The sequence below is a fragment of the Condylura cristata genome, unplaced genomic scaffold (assembly GCF_000260355.1).
Source record: "Condylura cristata isolate star-nosed mole 26May11 unplaced genomic scaffold, ConCri1.0 scaffold00033, whole genome shotgun sequence".
Taxonomy (NCBI): Eukaryota; Metazoa; Chordata; class Mammalia; order Eulipotyphla; family Talpidae; genus Condylura; species Condylura cristata.
Genome location: NW_004567134.1, coordinates 14412781 through 14418862, shown reverse-complemented (window position 1 = coordinate 14418862; position 6082 = coordinate 14412781).

Sequence of the window (6082 nt, the reverse complement as noted above, 5' to 3'; positions counted from 1 at the left end):
GTCGTTAACCCTTAGCCTCCTTTGTTAGGCCAAAGCCTTGTAGCCAGCGTCCCTTACTCCGCAGAAACTAAGAACTCTCCATCCTGGGCCATGCCCCAGCCAGAGCAAGCAAACCCCGGAAAATATCTCATCATCTCTCCAAAGATGCCTCCTCCCAGTTCTCCAAACAGTAGGCACTTGGTTCCTGGGGGTCAAGGTTCCTTCCTTCCGGAAGAGGGCGTTCCTTTTTGCCTTAGGTAAGTAAGTGCTTTCTCTGCTAAAAGGTCAACCTTGGCTCAAGTGGTAAACCTAGTGCCACCCAAGAAATGGGCTCTTTTTGAGAACAGCGTTTCCTCTCTAGTGCCTGGCAAAAACACAAGGTACAGTAACAAATAATGACAGAACAGTATACTCCTGGGACAGAAACAAGAGCGAATTGTCCAGCAGAAAGCCTTTGCGCTTTATCAGCAACACCTGTTCTTGTTAGGCAGCAACAGGCCTCAGGCCTCAGGCTGGAGCAAGAATCTGGCCTCCTGGGTCTCCACCTCTACATGGCTTAAAGACAGTAGTCTTATCAGCCTCCTAAATCGTATGAGCCAATTCCTTGTAATCAATCAATCCCTCCATCCATCTTTCCTTTTGATTCTCTTTCTCTGGAGCATCCTGATGAAGACACCAAGTAAACAGAGAAAAAGTTCTATGGTTCTATATTCACTTTTGGGTCTTCAACATGGTCTTAGTTCAGAAGTTATGTCCTTCAGTCTGGGGAACAGCCAGGGCTCCCAACAATTTAAAAAGCTACAAGAAGCCCCTTCTCTTCCTCTTTCTCCTCTTCCATTTGGGAGGGGGAAGGGAGGGGGCAAATAGGGGAGAGCAGGGAAGTGCTTACTTGACTGATCGGGCTACACCTCGGTCCTCTGAGGCCTGTATATAAAGATGACACCTCTCAGGAGCTGCTCTGTGGCTTAGGAGACCCCCAGGAGCCTTCCATCGGCCTCCTGTGGGCCACTCTGCTTTGCTTCTGCTTCTTCCTTTCCTCCCCACAGCCTGAGCACAGCCACACAGTCTGTGTGTGCTCCCCATGAGGCTCAGGCCGGCCCTCCTGCAGGCCCACATCTGAGCCAGGGAAGTCCTTACTCTACCTCTACTCTGATAACCTGCAGCCAGGCCTCCTCAGCTGCTGCTTTCTCCAATCCTTTAGAGACTTGAAGAGGAGTCAGAGACAAGGCCCCGTGTCCCCCTGCTCGGAGGAACTCGTGTTTAGCTTCTAGATGGTCCTGCTGTGGTCTGGTCTCAGGTAGGAGCAACCTCAGCTCTGGGGGGTGTGATTGGGGGGCTGCTGAGGATGGAGAGGGCCAAATGTCTATTCTTTCCAGAGAAATCTTCACAAATTCTTTTATCTCCAGTAACTATTAATAGATATTAGAGCCTCGATTCAGGTGAGAAGTTTTAGGGGGTTAGAACCCTGAATACATAATTTTTAAAATTTTTCTTTGAACAGTTGCTTCCTGGTCTCGAATGTCTTATGTGTTTCATCTTGGTGACTTGGTTGCAAGTACAATTTAACATCCTGTTACACACACCAGCCCACACACATATGTCTGCACTCACTTGTGCAAAGAGACAAAGAGCAGTTTCTGCTTCTGAATTGTGTGGGGGTGGGGGGAGCTCATGCCTCTGGGCAAAGGGCAGACTGGGGGATGGCTTGAGCGGGCAAGACGCTGAGGGCTCTGGACAAGTTCATGCCTCCCTCCCCTCCTCCCCAATTCCTAGAGGAAGGTCTGAGAAAGTGAGAGAAATTGCTTTGCATAATAAAAAATGAATCTGAAGGGGGAGGGAAGGAAGCACAGAAACAAGAGGAAAGAGTGCAGAAAATGGCCAAAGTGGGCCTCCTTGGTGGTGCAGCAGGTTCAGGGGCAGCACTATGAAGCTGTCGTAGCCACTACAGCACCACTTGGATCCCTGGCCAGGGAGTGACCCACATGGCACGGCAGACCTCTCATGTTCCCCGTTGCGCCCCTCTGCATGCCTATCAGTCCATCTGCCTGTTTTGCTCCCCATTCTGCCTCTGAATTCTCACCGCCCCTGCACCTCTGGCCTGCACCCCAGTTCTGTAGGCAGAGTGGGGAGCACAAATGGCAGGCTGACTGAGGGGAGGGGGATAGTGGTCAGGAGAGGTCTGCCAGCCGTGTGGATCATCTCAGGGCTGGGAATAAAGCTAGCTTGCAGTACAGTGCTTTAACCCACTGTGTTACAAGGGAGGGCCTAAATAAATAATTTTTTTTTTAAAAGAAAGCTACTGGTGGATATAGCAAAACAGCCTTCTTATAGCTATCAATGATATTGATATTTAAAAATTAACAAGCAAAAAAAAAAAAATGGTCAAAGGGGACCTGGTGCCTTGGAATCACCCCATGGCCAAAGTAGGGTGCAGCTGGAGCAGGCCCTGAGCCAGCCCCATCCCTTCCAGGAGGCTGGAGTCGTGCTGGCAGGGGCTGCAGAGGCTGTCTGTCACCACTGGACACCCCAAGGCGAGTGACTAATGAAGGCCAAATGGGGAGCCAGGGCTGCCAGCTGCTCTGGGGAGAGCTGGGAGGGCCCGTCCTGCTGCTTCTCTGACCTGTTGTTCTACAGATGACAACAGACATTCTACACCCCTGAACACAGACAGTCTCATACTGTTGCTTTGTGCAACTTCTTTTAAATGAGAAGGAAAAGATTACAAACAACAATGCATTCACGCTATCTTCAACTTTTATGATGAGCCATATTGTAGCACCTATCAGCATTTTATTCCATTTTATGACTAATAATTCCCCATTGGGTGTGTCAGATTTCGTTCTTCCGGTCATCTGTTGACGTGAGTTGCTTCTCCTTTGGCTCTTGTGAATAACGCTGGTTGTATGGGCAAGAAGTATCTGCTGCTTGATGTGCTTCATTTTGGATGGATAACTTTGCTGGGTGTGGGATTCTTGGTTGGCAGGTTTTCCTTCAGACTTTAGAGCATGCCTTTTCCTTGCTTTCTGCCTCCATGGTTTCCTATAGAAATCAGCTGAGTTTTTACTGAGGACTCCTGGCCTCTGATGATTCTCTCTTCTTTCTCACTGCTTGAAGATTGTCTTTGAGCATCTTGACTATATGTTTAAGTGTAGGTCTTTTTTTTTCCTACTGTAAGTTATCTCTGACTTTGTTGACCTTTGTATAGATTTACTGTTTTCATCAGCTTTGGAAAGTTTTTTTGCCAATATATCTTCAAATATACTGGTCTTCCCTTTCCTTTGGCCTTTTCTCTGTTCTGTGACCACCATGATGTATATTTTGGTCTGCTTGATATGTGCTGTTTCTTTTCCTCTTTTTTTTCTGTGCCTCCAGCTAGGTAACCACACTTGATCTAAATTCACATTACTGATTGATTCTTCTGCCAGCTGAGTCTACTGTTGAGCCCCTCTAGTGAATTTCCCACTTCCGTTATATTTTTCAATTTCAGAATTTCTACTTGGTTCTTTCCGCCTATTTGCTTTTCTGTTTCTACTTTTTTATTAATATTCTGGTGAAACATTATTTTCACATTTTTCTTCATGTCACCTGACTGGTTTCCTTTAGTTCTTTAAATCTATTTAAAATAGCTGACTTAAAGTTTTTGTCTACTAAGTACAAAGTCTGGCCTTCCTGAGGACAGCTTCCATTGGCTGCCCTCCCCCCATGTATGAGTCAGACTTTCCTGTTTCTTTGCCTTGTAATTCTGTTGAAAATTCAACATGTTCTAGGAATCAGATCCTCTTTCCCTCCAGGGCTTGTGGCTGTTGCTGTTTGTTTAGTGACTTTCCTGAAGTAATTCTATAAAAGCTGTATTGTATGTTTGCTAAAGCTTGCTTGGTTCGCTTAGTAGTCAGGACAGAAAGCTCTTTATTTTTGTTAAAGATTTGTTTTATGTATTTATGCATGTTTTATGTATTTATGCATACAGAGGCGCAGGTTGGAGGTGGGGTGGGTGGGAGGATTCAGTAGAGGCAGAGTAGGGAGCAGAACAGGTGAATCTACTGAAGTACTCTGCTGAGGAGACCAGCAGGCCAGGCAGGAGAGGTCTGCTGTGTTTGTGGGTCAGCTCCCTAGCTGGGGAGTGGCTGTCTGTGGTGGATAGACTTAACCCCTCCACCACCAGGGAGGCCCAAGGGGGCTCTTTAAATACCAGTCTTGGAGGAGAGGCTTAGTGCATGGGGGCACAATCTCAGTGTTCCCTAACAGTTGACAACACACTTTAGCCTTCACTTTCTGCTAAAAAAGGTCAGTCAGAAGTGAGAGATGAGGGCCTTCTTGGGTATTTCCTGAGGAAGTGCACTACCCTGCCCATATACATGGCTTTCCAGGTCCCCAAGAATACAGTGAAATTTTGTCACCATCCTCCGCTAACATCTCGTTCCCCAAACCTTTCCTTTCATTTTTGGGGTCAACTTCTTGTTTGTCCCATTTGTACAGCCTCAGGCAGCTCCCCCCGCTGGACTATTGCTGCTGATCATTTTTGATAAAAACCCCAGAAAAAGTGACTTCACACTGACTGTGTTGAGTCAGGTCAAATGAAGGTGAGTTCTGGGAGTGGGGATTTCTGAGAAACTTCCAAACCTGTCAGATAACGACGACCCTGTGGGGATGGGGCCTTTCCGGGAGAATCAAAGCCACCTTCCCCCAGTGGCTGTTCAGTTGCTGTTCTGGTGGCTGCCATCATTGTAAAGCTCTTTTTTCTCAAGGTTACCACAGAGCCAGGGAGAAGGGTGTGGGTGTGACAAGTGGCACACTTGCTCTTCTTACTGAGGTCCCGTCCTTCCCCCAGCAGTTCTTGAACTGTTGTAGTCTGTGGTTCATTTGGAGAGGCCAAGAGAGGTAGGCTTGAGTATCTTCCCCACTACCATCCATGGTGCCCTCTTGTTCCTTCCTGTCTCCTTCCCCTTTGACCTCAGAGCCCTCAGGCTGTTTGTTAGCAAAAGTGCTTTATGTTGTTGAGCTGACCTGTCACCCATGAAGGTCCAATATTTGTTTTTATTGTTTTGCTGCTTAGCGTTTTTCAAGTTCCCTTCATTTTGTTGAAAATGGCTGTGTTTCATCCTTTCTGGTAGGTACATAACACCCCATGTTTGACCACCTCTTTTGACCCATTCACCCACCCAAGGTGATTTCAGCTGCTCCCGCGTCCTGGCTGTAGTAAATAGTGCTGCTGTGAATATTGTAGACACACAGAATGTTTGTTGCCGTTGGTGGTGGTCTCATTTTCTGTGGGGATGTTCCCCAAAGTGGGATTGCTGACCTGGCCTGAACAGTACTTTATTTTTTTGTTTTAAGGTAAATCGGATTGTTTTCCATGTGTGGTTTTACCAGTTCTCATCCTCACCAACAGGGCCAGGGGGGCCTTTTTCTCCACATCCGCTCCAACACTTGCTGTTGGGGGTCTTTTGGAAATATCCCATTGTCATAGGTGTGCGGTGGTATCTCATTGTAGTTTTAATCTTCCATCCTCTTATTAGGAGAAACAAACATTCTTCCATATGGCTTTTGGCCGCTGAGTGTCTCTGGTGAATGGTCTGATCCTATCTGCTACCCATTTGCTAATTGGGCTATGGGTAGCCTAAGTTACTATTGAATTATATGAGTCAATAGTACATATCCTGTACATATCTTGGCTATCGACCCCTTATCAGTTAAATAAGTGTTTCTCCTATTCAATAGGGAGCACATTGGACTGGCATCATTTAACTTTCCCAATGGATCTCAGTGCAAAGGCACAGAGGCGTGTGTTCTAGAAGGTGCTTTCAGAGCCCTGCTCCCAGGTATGCTCGTGTGCCTCTGAACCACACGGTGTCACAAACCAGCGTGACCTCAGTAAAATAGACAAACTAAACAGCACATAATAAAGTAAAGCCCTGCTCCTAGCTGAGGAACAACAGGGTAGCTCCCTTCTCTTCAAGCCAGTTGATCCTCCCTTTAGTCAGCTTCATTCCCATTCAGATAGTGCCGGCTTCAGACTGAGACCCCAGAAGTGGTCTCTGTGGGACCACGGAACCCATGCTTCTCTCAGTCCCAACCAGATAAATGAGATGTGACTCACCAAACA